General features: G+C 44.3%; 1 protein-coding gene and 1 pseudogene across 2 annotated transcripts in view; both read right to left on the bottom strand.

The window, feature by feature from the left end:
• The window catches only part of DAB1 (DAB adaptor protein 1), a 320452-nt gene that overhangs the window by 89288 nt on the left and 211635 nt on the right, over window positions 1-19529 (bottom strand). The gene's annotated exons all lie outside the window — the stretch shown is intronic.
• Window positions 13057-14021, bottom strand: LOC136328723 (small ribosomal subunit protein uS2 pseudogene; annotated as a pseudogene).

The raw sequence follows: 19529 nt of genomic DNA, 5'->3' as shown, positions 1-19529 counted from the left end.
CATCACCAAGCCAACAAGGCTGGGAGGCAACCTCTGTATCAGCCCCCAGGCACCCCATCATCAAATGCTAAATGGAGCAGATCAGAGTGAATTCTTCCCCGAGTCCCCATCCTGAAACCTTCCAGAAGATTTTACTAAAAGACAAGACTCAATTTCCAAATACTCTCATCTCTTCCCAAAGAGGCAGTGTGATAACAAAAGAAAGAATATGCACTCTGAATCTGAGAGAACACACTTCAAATCTAAGCTCTATCACTTTTCAGATGTGTAGTTTTGGGCACATCACTCTAACTTTCTGAGCTTTATTTTTCTCTCTTTGTGTAATAAGAAGAATGATATAGAACCCAAAAGGTTGTTGGAAATATTAACTTGATTCACATAAAACATACTGGATATAAATGAGATGCCACTTTTCCCTGACCAGAATGAGGAAAAAAAAAAAAAGGTTGACATCCATTGTTGATGAAAGTGTGGGAAACAGATATTTTCTTGGGCTCCTAGTTTTCTGTGTACAGTGGGGATAATAACAGTACCTCTCTTGTGGTCCTGTTAGGAGGATTATTGAGTTAGTATATATAAATGGCTTGAAACAGTGTAAAGCACATAGTAAGGGCTATGTAAGTGTTGACCATTATGGTTATTTTTGTTATTTGTGGGAGTGTGATTAATTGCAATTTTTCTGGAGAGCAGACTGGCTATATGTTTCGAAGCCTTGAATACATGCATAAACTTTGACTCTATGAATCTTCTTATAGGAATTCAATTATCTGTAAATAATGTAAGATGTGGGCAAAGACTTGAATGCAAGATATTCCCCAAAGTGCTATTAGAACAGTGAAACATTAGAAATGCTGAACATTAACTGACTGGTTGAAAATTGCATTTCTCTATAATATGAAATAATATGTAGTAACTGAAAGTTATCTTGGGAACATATGTATTTTTTGTAGTAGATATATAATCATAATATCTTGTTGAATGAATAAAAAGCATACCACAATATAGTATGTTTAATATAATCCTGTTTTTTTTTAATAAGTATGCAGTTCTATATATGTATACGAAAAGTCTGGAAATAGATCCACAAAATCTTAACAAGGGATCTCTCCACTGGTGGAATTACTACTGATTTTTAAAATCTGACTTTTTGCTTATTTATAGTAATTTTTATGGTGGTCAAGTCATGGAGACAAAGTGTCCTTTGATTGATGAATAGATAAAGAAGATGTGGTATGTATTATATACTATGGAATACTACTCAGTCATAAGGAAAGATGAAATACTGCCATTTGAGACAACATGATGGACCTTGAGAACATTATGCTAGTGAAGTCAGTCAGAAAAGTTAAAAATGATATGATTTCATTCATATGCGAGATATAAAACTGAAACTCATAAACATGGACAATAGTGTGGTGGTTACCAGAGGGAAGGGGGATGAGGGATGGTGGGAAATAAAGGGGGCCAAATATATGGTGACCGAAGACAGTTTGGCTTTGGGTGGTGGGCATGCAATGCAATATACAGATCATGTATAATAGAAATGTACGCTTGAAACCTATATGACCCTATTAACCAATGTCACCCAATAAATTTAATTAAAAAATTAGACTGATTTATACTAATTCTATAAAATAGTAATAGGTATTAAAATACTAATAAATATTAAACACACAAAATGCTTTTGTCTTTCATATTTGAACTTGATGAATTTAATGCATGCACCATCATTCATCTTTACAGCCAGCCTTGAGCCAATTCAGCCTCTTTTCTTCTCACTTCCCATAACCAAGTCTTGTCAATTTCACCTACCAAATACTTTCTTTTCCTTTGGCCACTGCTCTCTAACTTTACCACCAGACCCAGGTCACAGCCGTGAGTTCCAGGTTCGCTTCATCCAACCCCAGTACCTACTCATCCACTTTTGTTGGCCTCTGATCCAATAGTTACACCAGAGTGTGAAGGGATTGAGAGAAAAATCTGCCAAATTTAAGTAGGTCTATCTAGTACTTACAACATCACGGGCTCCCCACTGCCTTTCACATAAAGACCAAAACCTCTGCCAGCGCCTCTGTCCACCTGCCTGATCTCTCACCACAGCGCCCCCTTGCCTCCCACCACGCTGGCCATTATTCAGTCCCTCAAATGCATCACACTCCTACCCCAGGTTTTTGCACATGCTCTTGCACCTGCCTGGAAAGCTCAACTCCCTCGCTTTCAGATCTTAGGCAGGTGTCTTTTCTCAAAACCTTCTGCGACTTTCTAGCAGAGGCTCGGTTCCCAAGCCACAGTCCCCTTCGCTTCCTGGACTTTGCCATGTGGGGACACATATACATAATCGTTGCATCCAGAATGGCAGGCAGCAACAATAGCTTATTTTCTCATCTTATCTTGAGTGGTTCTTGGTATCTGGCCATAAGCATTTTTCACCGCACAACTAACTGGCCAGAAGGCAATTTTGTCATAAAAGATAACAAAAAAAATAAAAGACAAATATTAAAAAAAACATAAACTATTAAGAACAAAATAAAAACGACTATTGCAAAACATCTTTACAGTCTTTTGTTCATAGTATTATTATACATTCTATTTTGACATGTTGATTCATTTTTTTGGTTCGGCAATGCACTTTTTCTTTTTTGCTACCATTTCTTCCTTCATTAAGAGAGGTATCAATTTCCAACTAAAGAATCTATGATTAATGCTCTCACAGACTGCTGTTAATTAGTAGTCACCTCTGTTATATTTTCCATAGCTTGGTAAACGATTGGTTTTACTTGATGGGAGGGAATAATATGCTCACAAAAGGATTTGCAAACTGTTATCATTTTCAAGCATAGTATGCAATCTGGCTTTACATGTAGGTTTGCAATCTGGTTTTTAACACATAGTTGTTACCATGCACTATTTTAAGACCACCACATCTACTTGTCACTGTACAGACCATTATGAGGGCTCAGATTGAGAAAATATAACGGAGAAATGATACCAAACTGACAACTGGCTTAAATCCATTAAGTCTGCCAATCAAAACCTAACTCTCGACCAGTTATTTTATCTTTCACAGTGAACCATCTTAAGGCCAATTAATTAATGTCTGAGAAGAAACTCCTTGTGGCAAAGATGTTTACAGCAAAGACGCTGATACTGAATACACTGGACATGATCCTGAGCAGTATGGTGCCTGACATACAGTAAGAATTCAGTACCTACATATTTTTATTGTGTTAAAATATACATACTTTTACCATTTGAACCATTTGAAGTTTTTAGTTCTACGGTATTAAATACATTCACACTGTTCTGCAACCATCACCGCCATCCACCTCCAGACCTTTCCATCTTCCCAAACTGACAGCCTACCATTAAACACGAGCCCCCACTCCCCCTTGCCCCAGCCCCTGGCAATGGCATACCTCTTTCTATCTCTAGGAGATTGCCAGTACATATCTTAAATGAATAATTTGAATGAATGAATCTGTCAGCAGGATCCTGAGTCCAAGTTTTCTCCCGAACCCTACCCCCACATCCCCACTGACTTTTTGCTGATTTGTGCATCTCTTTCCCTCTCTAGCCGTCCTTTCCTCGGCTGTGGAAATGAGGAAATTGGATTCAGTAAGTACTTGTGTCCCTTTTTTGCTCTCAACACTTCTTTACATCTTTTTTAAGTTTTATAACAAGATGACAGCTATAAAAGACAGCTTCTTAGTAGCTCTCTACACACATTATAAACACACAGCACTTGGGAGATGTGAGTGAAGCCCTGGCCTGAAAATAGGAAGATGAACTAGTCAACTAGCTGAGAGCATCTAGACTTATGATTTGGGCTAAAATTTGTCTAACAGGCCAAGTGGAGCCAGGTGTGCTTAATCAATTAGCAATCACCAAAGTGACAATGAAGCAAATTTCAGCTTGGTAGACGTAAAAACCACCTTAAACAGAAACCCGGCTTCAATGTGAAACACTAGTTTCCTAACACGGGACTTCAGTCAAAACTCCATGTCCAAGGAGGTGGCTACAGCATAACCACTGTTGGTGGTGGGCTGGGCTAGTTGTGTGCTCTCATTCGATGCACATTCATAGTCACCCTCCCATACAAGGGTACACTAGGCTCTGGAAACACTGGGTGGGTAAGATGTAGTCAGGGCTCTCAAAAGTTACGTGTGTGTGTGTGTGTGTGTGTGTGTGTGTGTGTGAGAGAGAGAGAGAGAGAGAGAGAGAGAGAGAGAATTAGGCAGAGGGCACCTTTTCTGCTAAATACAGTACTCAGAGTAGTTTGTATATTGTGTTTTTCTGTCCCCATTTCCAAGAAACAAGAAGTGATGGAAGATTCTGAACCTCAGCTTTGAGATACCAAATCAGCTTATCTCACTGAGCCTCAGCCTTTTTCACCTGTACAATGGGAACAAACCATCCCTTATAGGGATGTGAGAAAGATTACTTGAAGTACCTAGCAGTGTATCTGGGAGATGGTAGGCTCTTTATAGCTTGGATCTTATCCCAGTCAACTGAAGTTAAGATTATTAATCTAATGGCTATGTTACACAAGTGTTCAATCCCTCAGGTGAGGCCTTCCTTAGAGCTGACAGGATAATAGTTTTAGAGTAGCCAGAGGGTGGTGAGAAAGAGGCTACTGGGAAATCGAGTAACCAGGAAAGAAAGAAGAGCTGAGAGTTAGAGAGTTTAAACTTTATGGCTGCTTCTAAAAACCTGAATTCCCAATCCCAAGAAACTTAACCTTTGTAGTTTCCTGTTGTATAAAGCAGTGAATTCCTTTTGTTGCTTAAAAATGAGGTGAATTTTATGTTCCTTGCAACCAGAGGTTTCTGAACAATACAGTAATCATCATTATCCCTATCTGAGACAACAGGAAACAGTCTCAGAAAGAAGTGACTTGCCCAGGGAATGCCAAGCCGATTTGGGCTATCAGAAAAGTCTGATTGATACTCAAGTCTACGCCCAGTTTATTGTTAGTAGTAATTAATATTGGAATTGAAATCTTCAATTTGCTTTGGGTATATATTAGTATAAAACACATACGTAGTTATTAGAAAGCAAGATTTTCAGTGAAAGAAAAATGAGATACAAATACAAAATTAAGGAATAACTCAATAATTTAAAATATCAATATTAACTCATGATTTAAAACTATATTCCTAGCACTGTTTACAGAAAGGCCAAAGAAGCAATGAAACCCCGGTTACAATGAGCATACCTAAGGTAGCTATTTATTATCTAGCTGTTGATTTATCTATGGATCTCTTAATCTACCTAGAGAGAGAGAGAAAGCAAATATGGCAAAAGGTAAGATGTTGTTTAATCATTTTCATAAAAATATGTTGGAGAAAAAAATCTCAGTATGCTCCCTTCTCTGCTTCCCATATTCCCTCTTCTCCTCTCTGAGAACACAGGAGAAATCAAGGCACTGATCCCTTCCATGACTTGCCTGGAAGCAGGCTGCAGGCAAAAGGCCTTAATCATGTCCATCTCAGTAACCACTGGTCCAAGGCATAGGGGGTTGTTCTTTGTCTTTCCATTCCCATCGCATAAATAAACATCAGCCAGTACTCTATTTTCTACAACCACATTTTTAAAAGTTCAGGTTGAATAAATATGAGAAAAATTTACACTTCTGAAACTCTGGGGAAAAAATATCCCAAACATGGAAGATTCTACAAATATGCATAAGGATTCGGATTTTATTTTCACTCTATTAAAAGAAGATACTATACAGAGAGTGCCGACTCTATGCTAGGCATCATGCCAAGTACTCTACATATGGACTCTTCATTTACTTCATTCACTCAACAAACCGTCCATATGATTTCCCCTAATTTTCCTGTGGAAGTAACTGAGACTCAAGAGAGACTGAGTAACTTGCCCCAGGTCACACTGCTGAGGAAAGGCAGGCCCAGTATTGCTGTCAGGTATGGCTCTAGACCCCAGGTAGCCTCTGTGCACTTGAATACAATTTTGAATGTACTTTAACTGCATATATTTTTATCCTCCTAAAATTCTTATTTTTATTTCTGTTACTTTCTGCATGAAGAATTATAATAACCATTGTCGATGTTTAGTAATGTAACCAATGATTTCAACACTTTAGCTTACGGTGTAAAATTACTATAGCAAGTAGGTAAATGAGTGTGAACGAAAGGAAATGAAACAGCATGTTTTGTTATAGTCACTGCAGAAATGAGGTCATTATATTTAATGGAAAATTATTTTCTGAATTGTAACCAGTCTGAAATTAACTTCTGCCTTGGTCACAATGAAGTGTTGCAGACCAGACAGAAACTTAACAAAACGTGAATTGATTAAAATGAAGCCAATGGAAAGATTGCTACATTAGGGGTGAGAAGGCTGGGATTCCAGGTCAAGCTGTCTTTTTTTATAAATCAAGGAGGAGAACTGCTGGTGGTAAATATCTCTAAGATCCATTTTACTAAAACACTTGGGTGGTGAGGGAACACGTGACTTTGGATAGACAGAGGTCAGCATCTGAACTCCAGATCTATTATGTGCTACTTGCGTCACCTTAGACAAATCACCCAGCTTCTCTAGACCTTGGCATCCTCATATACGACTTCATTTGACTGGTGTAAGAACTAGACCTTGGCATCCTCATATATGACTTCATTTGACTGGTGTGAGAACTAAGTAAGATCATGCTGCTAAAATTCTTGGTATCCTGCATGGTCCGAAGTGATGCTTAATAAATGGCAGTTCCTCTCAGGCCCGAAGGTTCTGTTACCTAAATTGTCAGTCATTGTTCTATGTCGAATTATGCCTTCCCCAAATCCATGGTGATGTCCTTAACATTAGTACTTCAGAATGTGATCTTATCTGGAAATAGTGATCTTACAGATATAATTAGTTGAAATTAGGCGATACTAGCCCTGGCTGGGTAGCTCAGCTGGTTAGAGCATTGCCTTGATACGCCAAGGTTGCAGGTTCAATTCCTCATCAGAGCACATACAAGAATCAACCAATGAATGCATAAATCAGAGGAACAACTGATTGATGTTTTTGTTTCCCTCTTCCTCTCTCTCTAAAAATTTATTAATAAGTAAAAAATGTTAAAAATCAGGTCATACTAATCCAACATGACTGATGTATTTATAAAAAGAGGAAACAATACAGCCACATGCACAAGGAGAATGCCTTGCAAATATGAGTGCAGAGATTGGGGTGATGTGCCTAACAGTCAAGGAAGAGCGGACGGCCAGCGAACCACCAGAAACTAGGAGAGGCATGGAACGGATGCTCTCACAGTCCTCAGAAGGAATCGACCTTGCCAAAACCTTGACCTCAGACTTCTAGCCCCTGAGACTATGAGACAATAAACTGCGGTTATGTAAGTCACTCAGTGGTGATCACTTGTTAGGGAGTCCTAGGAAAGAAATGCAGTCACCTCCCTAGTTTTATCTCCAGGTACCTTTGTTTGAGGAGTAGGCCAAGAGAATACAGTGATGAATCAACAAAACCTTAGGTATCTAGTCCCATCTCTCTTCTCTCAGTGAGCCTTAATTTCTTCATCTCTAAAAGGAGGAGGCAGGACTGGTCCCAGCTAGCTTGGCTCCGCTTTGCAATGGAGAATAGCAAACCCTTTAGTTTTCCTCTGACTGTCAGACCTGCTACTTAAGTCAGAAGCCAAGTGTAGTGCAGTGCTGTGCAATTTACAGCTGCACCTATGCAATTACTCCCCATTTAGTGCTGTGGAGCGTTTCTCCAAATACACCGCCCAACCACTGATGTGCTGGGCTGAGCTCTCTCAGTACTGGGATCAACTGTTTTTCTTACACTAACTGGCCCCATAATTTGTTAGGTTGTTGCCTTGGAAAATGAACTGGCAGTAAAAGAAAATGAACTGCCCCCTTCATTGAAAATGCACCAAACTCACCTTTGGCTCTCAGAGGGTAAAACTGGCATGAACTAATATATACTAACCCCCTGCTCCACCTTTTTCTTGTTAGATAGGGAAAACTGAGGCTCAGGGGTTAAGCAACTTGCCCAATCAATGCTTAATCAGTGGTGAAGTTCAGAGCCAGTGCTAAAAGTTGGTGTGGTGGCAAACTTCATGCCCATTTTTCTACATCAGCTTGCCTCTTCAAGGGCAGTGATGGTCAATTTCCAAGCAGCTCTCTGAGCACTCATCCCTCCTCCCCCTCCTTCCAGGATTTTCATCGCTGTGCCAGACTCAGGGACAGCTACACTCAAGGCAGCTAACCCAGGGCACATGTAAGGTGGTCTGGCTTAGTTGCCCAGTGCCTCCTACACAAATACCACTAGCTACTGTCCCGGCCTGACGTGCCCTCCTGACTCAGTTCTAGTAATGGGCTCCTCTGTGTCAGGCACTGTGCTAGGCAGGTGCTGGTGATACAACACTTTGGTGAGATTGTGGCCTTGCAAGAGCTCATATTCTCTGTGGAGACCAGGGGTCAGGTGCCTTTATTTAATATTTTTTCAAAAAACCCATTCTCTTTCCTTCCAACAGATAGCACAGTCTGTAATTACCCTTTCTTTCTCTTCCCTCCCTCCCTTCCTTTCTTTCCTTTTTTATTAAGTGAGAGGCAGAGACAGATTCCCACATGTGCCCCGACCTGGCAAGCCCCCTGCCAGGCGATGCTCTGCCTGTCTGGGCTGCTGCTCCGTTTTTCAGCAATCAAACTATTTTAGTGCCAGAGGCAAGGCCAAGGAGCCATCCTCACCACGTGGGGCCAATTCTGCTCAACTATTCGAGCCATGGCAGTGGGAGAGGAAAGAGACAGAGAAGGGTGGAGGGGTGGAGAAGCAGATGGTTGCTTCTCCTGTGTGCCCTGACTGGGATCAAACCTGGGACTTCCACATGCCAGGCTGACGCTCTACCACTGAGCCACTGACCAGGGTGTAATAACCACTTCACCAGCATGATTTACCTGGTTCATCTCGTCTCCCCCATTAGTCTGCGAAGACTCAGAAAGCAGTCCAGCATCAGTTCCTGGCCCGCCACTGCATCTACAGTTCCAGCACAGCTTCTGACACTGGTGGGGGCTCAGGAATGATTTGTGGAATGACCAATTGAATACGGTGCTCATGCCATAATCAAAGCAAAAATAGAGCAGGCACAGAGGCCTGCATGGACTCAATTCAGAGAAAATGACAAGGGAAATATTAGTGACCGTGGGAATAGCAGGAATCAAGATGCTCCACCCAGAGAGATGACCAAGACATGGGCGGTTATGAAATTGTATTTTCTAGATCAGGAACTGCGATCAGTTTGGGATGACTATACCATAGCTGGCCAGGCAGACGTGGCAGTGAGAGGAAGCAGACAGGGGTGAGGGGAGGCGGGCGGGGGGTGAGGGGGCGGGCGGGGGTGAGGGGGTGCAGGGTTTTGAAGGTCTGGTTAGAAAACTGGGGTGGTAATGAAATTGTCCAGGTCCTTTGAACTTGACTCTGCTGGTAATCTTAACTGCAGCAGATCCTCTCACCAGTTTCAAAGGGGGTCTGTCTTCAGACTGGAGGACAGCAAGCTGAGACGTTCTTCTTGGCTGGATGTTTCAGGGTGAGAGCCACTGCCATGGTGTGCCACAGGCGACAGCTGGTTACAAGTGAGCCTGGCTGTCCTGCTGTGGAGGGTGGAGGGGGGCCTGAGGGCCATGGCCAGCCTGTAGCTGGACTTGGGCAACTGCCTGTCTTCCCTGGGCAGACTCTCTGGTCTGGGGACAGTCTGGCAACAAGTTTGTGAGCCCACTCCTGCTCCGGCCCACAATCCTTGACCCCTGACCCCACCCCGCAACAAAGTCCATTCCATCTCCCTGGCAAGGGGACAGGGTTCTGTCTTACAAAAAACCTGAAGGCGGTGCCGGTTGTGGCAATGGTGGCGCTGGTGCGCCTCCCTTGAACTGGCTGCTCTGGAGGTCTCTGCAGACCGCTGGGCGTGCTCCCTTCCTCACGGCGAAGGCTCTAGTCACCTACGGCGAAGGCTATGGTCTGTGAGCCAGGTCAGATGGCTCTGGGCCCTTCCTTCGCTCTGCCACTTTCGTCTCCACTGTATGACCTTAGGGCAGTCACAGATCTGCATCAGGCCCTGGTGTGCCCGTAGGTGAGACGCTGTCTCAGAGCACCACCATGAAGACTGCATGATCAACTGTCAGGTGCTCGGCAGCCGTAAGTGACGGGAGACCTGGGAGGGCCAGAAAGCACACTGGGCACAGAGTTAAGCACCTGGCACCCTGAGCCCGTTCTCCTCTCAGAGACTGTCAATCATGGAGGGCCTACACTGGGTTGGCTGCTAGGGTGGCAGAAGGCATATGACAGGCACACACACAGAGGACATCCCTGCCTTCCTGGGCAAAAAAGACTGCAGGACTCAGCGGGTGCTCGGACCGTTACAGTAGGATGGGGCATGTCCTCAGGCAGAAGGAGATGCTGCACCGGGCCTAGAGAAAGAGTCACAGGGCAGTTACCCCTGCTGGCTGTCAGGGAGAGGAGGCATGCGAGCCGATTCACAAATACTAGGGGTTACAATACAGAGAGGAAGAGAGGATATGTGAAGGCAATAGGTGGCAATGCCAGAGCAGAAAGAGGTGGCCCTCAGGGTGGGGTGTCAGAAGGTACAGGTGTGAGGTCACCTGAATGGCCTTTTTGTACACACTTTCCAGAGCCACCAGTGTGATCTAAAGGACAGAAAGGCCAAGGACCAAAGGCAGAGGCTTGTCCTGTCATTTTGAGGTTGTGTTGAGGTTTCAGGGATGAAATAGCTACTGAAGGACTGGTTCCCAGACCCCTGACAGGGTTTCCTCTCCCGGCTTGGTTAGCTGCCCCCTCTGTGTTCCCTGAGCCTCTTGTCTGCTGCCTCTGAGCTCAGGACACTGGCTATTTCAGTGCCTCCATCTTTAACCAGTCTGAGTGTCCATTCATGAATCTGCCTGTAAACGTCAGTGGCTTGCCCACTCTGCAGAGCTGGTGTAAGGATCACACGGACCAGCGGCGGGAAGAGAACGCGCCCCTGACAAAGGCTCTTCTTGACCAAACTCAAGCCAGGTTATGTTGAGCCCTCTTCTCTAGCTGTCCTCCACCTTGGCCTATGAAGACTGAAACAAAACACTAACAGAAAACTAACTCTAGTCTCATAAAGTGCCTGCCTAAGAAAACCCAAGGCTGCCAAAAGAACTGACTGTTTGTTCCAGCGAACGCCTGGAGACGGGGCCCCTGTCTCCCAGTCTCCATAGGAGGTTGGATAAGCGCGTTAGTCAACCCAGATGGGTTTCATGCTGACTAACCTCACCTGTCCACCTTCTGTAACTTATAGCTGACTCTGTATAAGTCCCCAGCTATGCCCTCTCCGTCATTCTCCCATTAAAACGCCCAGTCACCACTGTATAGATCCGAATGGAGCTCAGCCTACGGTCAGTAGTTCCTGGGTAAAATTGGTTTCCCCCACTCTAACATCCAGCTGTGCTTATCCCTGGCAGCATACTAGCAATACAATCTCTGCTAGAGTGAGGCCCAGGCCCCAGGCTAAGTGCACTACACTCAGGATCTCAGTTACTATGACCCTGGCAAGGGAGGCAGTCTGGTAGAACACAGGGAGGCTATGGCACAGTGGTTAACATGCAGGCTCTGGAGCCCAGGTCAAAGCCTGGACTCTCTGTTCACAAGCTGTGTCACCTGGGCTTGTCACTCACCCTTTCTGTGACTTTGCTTTCTCACCCATATAGTGGGAATAATTGTCTCCATCTCATCAGAGTTCTTATGAGATTTATACAAATGAACACATGACATCTTAGGATGGTGCCCAGAACACAGGGAGTGCTTAGAAAATATAATATTGTTATTTTAACATCACTCAAAGCATATCCTATGAGGGAATATCTTTCGTTTATGCAAAACAAAAGACCTCACCTAGCACATATCCTGATGCACGGTCAACACTCAACAAATATCTGTTGAGTAAATGACTTAATGTTAGAAATGCTTATCTGTGCTGCATTATTCACTCCTTCATGCTTTTCCGTCTTGTCCCACACTGCTGTGACTGCTGGGTGTCCGTACAGGACCCCTGTGCCCTGTGGCACCTTTGAGGGCACCTACACACAGTTCTATAATACAAGGCAGATGAGGACATAAGTGAGTCCTCATGACACCCAGAGTGGGGCCATGAGTGGACGTGACCAGAAATCATTGAAGCTCTGGACTTAACGGAGCAGAAGCAAAACTTGGCTTGAGCCTGCCTCATTCTGTTCCTCCTTTGTGTATCTGAACGGAACAAGGGGCTAATGTGATAGGAGTTGTCAAGTTTTGAAATGAATAATAAGATGTCTTTGGAGTGAGGCACATAAAAGAGACGAGCTAAAAATACAGCGGCTCAGAGAGCATCTGGGAAGCAGATGGATTAGCAGGGCGCCTGGAATCACAGCAGAACAAAGACCCCAGCCGGAGGGAATGTTACCCACTCCAGGCACACCTGCAGGCAGGTGAGCAAAAGGGAGAAAACACAGGGGGAGTTTTCTGAATGTCCTCTCCCCACTTCAGGACATTAATTCCAGTAGGCATTTAGGAATTTTTTTTTAAATCATTTGGGAAACATTCAAGGACTCAGCCAGGGGAAGGAAGCATTCTGGAGCACCTCCCTTGTGTGTGACGCTTAGCTTAGGGGATCAAATGGACTTCTCATTACAAGTCAACGAGGTAGGTTTTATTATCACTTCTTTGACAGAGAAGAACACAGAGGTTCAGAAAGGTGAAGTTACAGGCCTACATTCAAAGAGCTAGAAAGTGGAAGTCCTGGGATTGGACCCCTGCCGGAGCCTAACTGCCCAATTCCCAAGTCCAAGCGCTTGCTAATGCACAGTTTCTTTAATGTTTCCTTTGTGAAGTGTCCTCTGCTTGAAGTGTGTCTCCTAAAATACTCAAGCTATCTCTACATCCATTCATCTATCCATCTTCTCTCCCCCTTTCCTTTCTTCCTCCTGTTTTGATAAAAATTTCCCTTTTTTTTTTTTAAGAAACTTTATTTTCCATCCACCCTATTTCTGTTTTCTGTTGTAGAGCCCGTGGAAGAAGAACAGCTTAAGACCCCTCCCTGGTTGTTCGCACCCATTCAGTGGCCTGAGCAGTGGGGGCTGCAGACCAGTCTTCCGTGGAGCTGGGTGCTCCAGCCTGCAGTCGGGAACTGCTGGAGGCACACAGGGCACCTGCACGCCTTCAGACCAGTCTGCGACCTCAGGCTGAGCAGAGTGACCTTGGGATTTGGAGCAGTCCATTTACCCAGACATACCTCTTCAGTCACAGCCTTTTCAGCAGTGGCTGCTCTTCCTTTTCAATCTCTTCAGGATCCCTACAGAAGCAGAGATCAGGCATGGCCTCCCATGCGTGTTCCCAGGAGAGGGTACCACGCATGTGCAGAACTTCCTGGGCCAGCATTCACCACATCAGACCCACTGAGTGAGCCCCCTTGTTGCAGGGGATGGCAATGCCCACACAGCACAGAGAAGAGTGTGACACACAGACCTGCGGTAGGTAGGCAGGTTAACAGACATAAGACACCTCTGTGAGATGCTGTGGTCAGCCCTGGGGTCAGTAACCACCGGAAGACACGCTTCCTGGAACACTGCCTGGGTTCGGTCAGTGAAGGTCCTGGAGGTGAAGCGTCCGGCAACAGGAGTGACTGCACTGGCAGCAGCAAACTTCAGCACAGCTCATTGGCCAGTGTCCCTGGACGATAGGACCCTGACAGCAGCTGGGTTTCCAATGGCAACAATGGCAGGAGCCACCAGCAGGAGCTTCTCCCAGGTCTCTTTCATATTTATGCTATATGTGTCGTCACTTTTCCTTTTGCGGATGTACTCGTGCATTTGGAAGTCAAGCCTGGTGGCACTTAAGTGGGTTCCTTGCTGCAGAAATTTGAGGACATCCTCCTTTTTCACCTGCAGGACATCAAGGGCTTCGGCTACATGGGAACCGAGAGCAACACTGCAGGGGCCCCTCTCTTGGTCACGCGGAAAGGTCCCGTCACTTCTGCAGGCCCATGGCATACAAAGGGAAGCTCCTCATGACCTTGTTCAGGATCTCTGGCATTAACAGTTAAGATACTCTTCACTCTTCCATGTGCAAAGAGCTTTATAGCTTGAGAGCTCTAATTTTTATCTCATTCATTATCTTGTTTTATTATCCCCATGAAATAAGGGGTGAAATTAGCCCAGAGAGGTTATGTAATCTGTGCAAACCACATCCAGTAAGGAGCAGATCTGAAATGAGCCCCCTGGAGGATCGTCTGAGTCCTACGCCCAAGTTCTTTCTGTATCATCTTGACAGAGGCAGTAAATGCAGGGGTGAAGAAAGTGTACCCTGGAACCACAATGCTTGGGTTCAAACCTTGGCTCTTCTTCACTAGCTATGCGACCTCGGTATCCCCTCTGTGCTTTGGTTTGCTTATCTGCAACGATCAGTATAATGATAATACCTACCTTTTGAACTTGTGATGATGTAGTAGATTATAATATTCAATACATTTAAAATGTCTAGAATCGAGTAGGTAATATATAAGCATTAGGTTTTCATTTATTTTACTTGTTTTTTGTTTCTTTTTAAATGTGTATCTTCTCTGATTTTGTGGAAATCCTCCTATAGTTGAAAAGATCCTGGAACTGGCCCAACACCACCCAGTTAGGATTTTGAGCCCAGGCCTGTCTCACTTTTTCAGATACTAACACTGAAACTCTTACTTGTATTCTTGCCTCCAGGATTAGATGCAGAAAGGGACCTGGGTTGAGTCTCTCTATCCTGAACCAGAATAAGGAAGTATCCCTCCGGGGGCCATGCCATTATAAGGACACAGTCTCATGGGGGCACTATTTCTCACCATTTTATACATGTATTCGTCCATTCAACAAAATTATTCATTAAGTGCCTTCTTTGTTTCGGGCACTGTACTGGACTCTAGGGACATGACGCTGACACAGACGTGGCCCCTGTTCCTCCTGTGTCCAACGTCTAGTGGGGAGCCATGCACGAACAGTAGCAGTGTGGTGTGGTTGGTACCCCAAGAGGGAAGGGCAGGGTAACAGGGAAGCCCATGGGAATGCCTTTAAGTCCTGTGTACCTACATTCTGAGAATAAAGAGGAGCATTTAGAAATGATACAATTTAATTTCCTATCCTCATAAAAAATGAAAAGGAAAAAGAAAATTAAGAAGGCCTCCCTTTCCCAGACACAAAATAACTTAGTTCACTTCTTGTTCCAGAAAGGAATGCTGAGAGAGGGCTTCAATCTTGGCACTCCCAGGAGGAAAGGAAAAACAGGTAAAAGGCCTGAAAATATACCACAGAGAGCCAGACAGACCTGGGCTCCCTTGTGAGAGTGTCAGTGATAACTCTGCCAGTGAAGAGCTCGGTTGGGTCTGAGCTCCGAGACAGGTCGGGATGACAGACTGGACCCTGGCTTACTCCTGACTCTGCTGATAGCAGCACAGATGACATAGTGAGACAGAAGTCCAGGCAGAGGCAGGTGGCTTCCCACTGCCTCCCTCCTTGTGTCACGGAGGTGTGCCCATGGAGGCTGAACACCTTGTGGAGTGTAGACATGTGCTGCTGGTCAAAGGTATAGTCTTGTTGGCTGTGCACCTTCTTGGCACCAGAAACCAGATAAAGCAGTACTTCTAATGCTCCATGAAGCCAGTCTGAAACTAATGCCTGGGATCTAGGCCTTGCAATCATTCTGTGCAAGCCTTGGAGCTGCCTCTACTCACCTGACACAAGAACTAGCTTTAGTTTTCTTATTTACAAACGGGATAATAAAACCCTTCCCTTCAGGTGACTTTGATGAATAAAATGGACATTGCAGATATCAGCGTTACAATAAGCATCCAACAGGTGGTGAGTGACTCTCTGCCTTCAAATAACTAGTGTGACCCTGCGCAATAATGGTACTACCAAGTTTCTCAGTTTCCAGATCCGTAAAATGGGGATAACAAACTGCACATCATAAAGTTGTGAGTTAAAGGAGGTGACTCCTGTCAGCAGCCGGAACGTCAGATGGGCTCAGATGCCAAGAACTGTGGAATGGACATCCTCAACACTCGTTTCTTTCTTTCTGATTTAACTGAGTACAGTTTCTTTCTTTCACTTGTTCCTTGATTGTTCATCCCTGTGAAAATGCGCACAGAGCCCCACTCCCAGGCAGGCGCGCAGTGGGGCAGCTCTGGCTGTCTGTCTCTGCTGCACACATTGTCAACGGAAGGCCCCGCCCAACCGCAGCTTGTAAACCTTCACCGCATTCTCCTTACTTCACTGAACCCGAGCAACTCTAGCAGCAAAATCCAAACTTCCTTTTCTCTTTCCTGTACATATACCAGGATTTGGTTTCCAGAGGCTCCTCCTCAGGTAACTATCTACAAAGGTGAGAGGGCCCGTGGTCAGAGTAGGAACAGAAAGGGGGAATGCTGGATGCAGCCCGGGTGGGATCAGCCAGTCCCAGCCCAAAACTCCCACTACATGTCCACGGCCTTTGGATGAGCAGGTCAGTTGGGTTGCTTTTTTACGTTTCCTAAAATTATTCTGAAGTGGTTATCAGAGAGTATCTCGTGTGCGTGGACCTCCTCGGTCATTTCCTGAAGGATGTCATCACTGCTCGTGCTCAATCCTATCTCTCAACCCCAAATCACACCAGGATCCCTGCATGCAAATCCCCAGGAGGCCTGGCTGCGTGGAAGCCCGGAGACGGGGCTTCGTGGATTTGGTCTCTAGAGAGTAACTGATAGCTAACATATCTGGCCTGCCCTATCTTGGCACCGTGGAAGAGCACGTTTCAACACCCCAGCTGGCCCTCAGTGTTTACAGCCTAATTCCTCAACCTCCTGCCCCGAATAATGTATGCTCTGAATTTTCACTCCCCCTGGTTTTCCTCACTTTTGACCTATTGATGGCTTCCTGTTAAAAGCCCTTCTTTGGTAACAGCTTTCCAAGACTGACCTATAATTCTCCATCTATTAAAATTCACACTGCTTTTCAGGCTGAGTTGACTTGGTTGGATCTGAGACAACTCTTGTACCCATGCACTGACTCTACCCTGGGAATTTCAGCAAGGACACAGGTCTGGACTCCATCACAAGCTGTGAAAATTCAGCAATGACCTCCAATGGCTCTTCACAGGGGGTGGGACTCGCTGAGGCAGGAGTCTTTGTATCTTTAGAGTGCCCTGCCAGTTTGTCCCTCTGCCCTTGGTTCTATCTTCCTACATTGGACAACGTGGACTGAGGCCCACTGAGGCTGTGGACACCTTGTCCTGGATCATGGAGGTGGAGAAAGTTCTCCAGCCTTGTCTTGCAGGATTGAGTGAATTTGCATCGTTATCACCAATCCTCCGCCGCTACCTCCTAGCTATCTGGATTGGTCTAGACATTCACCTCTCTGATTCTTGGTTGCTTTTTAGAGGTATGAATTAATGATACCATATATGTTAAGTGACCATCCCAATGGCTGGCACAACATAGAGACTCAACATATTTTGTTACAATCAAGGAGGAGGAGCCTGGCTTGTGGTCGCTCAGTGGATAATGTGTAGACCTGGAATGCATAGGTCACCAGTTTGAAACCCTGGGTTTGCTCAGTCAAGGCACATACAAAAAGCAATCAATCAATTAACAACTAAAGTGAAGCAACTATGAGTTGATACTTCTTGTTCCCTGTCCCTCTCTCTCCTCTCTCTGTAAAATCAAATAAAATCTTAAAAAAAATTGGAAAAAAGACATTCCACATTGGGTTTGAACTCGCTTGCATAAAATAGGGAGGTTAAGTATAAGGACTTTGGGGTATGAGGGCACGAGTGAGGTTATTAGCAGTAGGAAGTCAGTTAGAACCACTTTGCCTACAAAACAAATGAAAGAGAAGAGCCTCAAATGCCAGGATGAGAATTTGAGGCTTGAAATACCAGGGATAGAAGTCTAATGGAAGTTGTAAAATAAATGAAGACAAAGCTCTCATAAAAAAATCATTGCAAATACAGGGAGGGAGAACTCTTCCCACCCAAATAAGTAGATGCTGACAGTAAAGATAAAGATGAGAATGATGGTAATCACACCCGTAATACTGATGACTGAATATTTTCTCTTTGCCAATCACCATGCAAAGAACATTCAGGTATTATCTCATGTGAGCTCCGTGGCTTGCCTATGGGAGAGGTGCTCTTATTATCTCCAGTTAATTGATGGGGAATTGGGGCAGAGAGAAGCTGTCTTTGGCCCAAGATCTCCCAACCGGAAAAGTAGTGGAATGGGGGTTCACACTCAGGTCTGTCTGACCCTAGAGCCTGTGGGCTTTCCAAACATCTGCTCCGTCAACTTCTTTGTTTAAAAGTGTACTGTTCCTTCTTTTCTGGTTCCTCTTAGAGTACTGCTTTCTGAAATGCCTAAACTAAAAAGACACGAGTCCATGGTAAGAGATAATCCAATCTCTCCATTGCAAGCAAAGGGTCTGAAAAAAAAATTTAAATCCAGCAAAAGCAAAACTGAGTGGCCCAGGAAAATCTGATATAAAACTCAACCTGTGGAGCAGGTTTCTGCTCCACAAACCTGTCTACCCTGTGGGCATCACCTTCTATCACATCTCTGTGGGGTTTGAACCCAGGAGGTCAACCATGAAGTCTCCTCACAGGAGCCTTCCCTGACCATCTGAGTCCTCTCCTCATTTAATCCCTATCATATCATCCTTTTTGCATGGGCTTCATAACACTTATTACTCAAAAATTAATATGTTCATTTATTTGTGTTCTGATTTATTGTCTTGCCTGCCTTGCTTACTACTACATATATATCCAATGCTAGAACCTGCCATAGAACAGCTGATCAATAAGCATTCATTGAATAAATAAAACTCCTCCTCGTCCACCAAGGCTCAGCTTCCCACATCTCCACCCTCAAGCTGGGTCAGTGTCCCTTTTTCTGGCTCCCATAACACTCCCCTTTCCTAGCATAGCCCTTATCATATTGTATCACAATTACAGTTATAATTACATATTTCTTCAGCTAAATCCTGGAACTAAGAGGATAGGGGTGATAGGAACTTTTAATTATTATATTCTCAGTGTCCAGACTGGTATCTGACAATGAGTAGGTGTTAAAAAAATGTTTGTTGAATATGTAGGCCAATGAATGCATGGATGAATAAATAAAGAAACTAAAGAATATAATAACAGGGACAAAGTTTCTCTTTCAGTTGTGGAAAATAAAATTTATCAACACCGCCTGATATACTGTACCTTCAAAGTCCTATGGCTTAATACAGCAATTTTCAATCAGTGTGCCACAAGAATTTTTGTAACATGCAATACTTTACTAAGTCAGAGGCACCAACATTTTTCCCCTTTGAGTGTCAAAAAAAAAAAAAAAAAAAAGACAACAGCCAACAGAACAATAGCCATCTGGTGTGAATGAATTAAAGTTATATCTATTTTGTTTTTGTCAGATTGGCAAAAAATATATTTTTTGGTGAGCCACAGAATTTTAGTAATTAGTTTACATGTGCCATGGGATGAAAAAGTTTGAAAAT

The sequence above is a fragment of the Saccopteryx bilineata genome, chromosome 3 (assembly GCF_036850765.1).
Source record: "Saccopteryx bilineata isolate mSacBil1 chromosome 3, mSacBil1_pri_phased_curated, whole genome shotgun sequence".
Taxonomy (NCBI): Eukaryota; Metazoa; Chordata; class Mammalia; order Chiroptera; family Emballonuridae; genus Saccopteryx; species Saccopteryx bilineata.
Note: the sequence above shows the minus strand (reverse complement) of the source record. Positions and strands in the feature narration are given on the sequence as shown.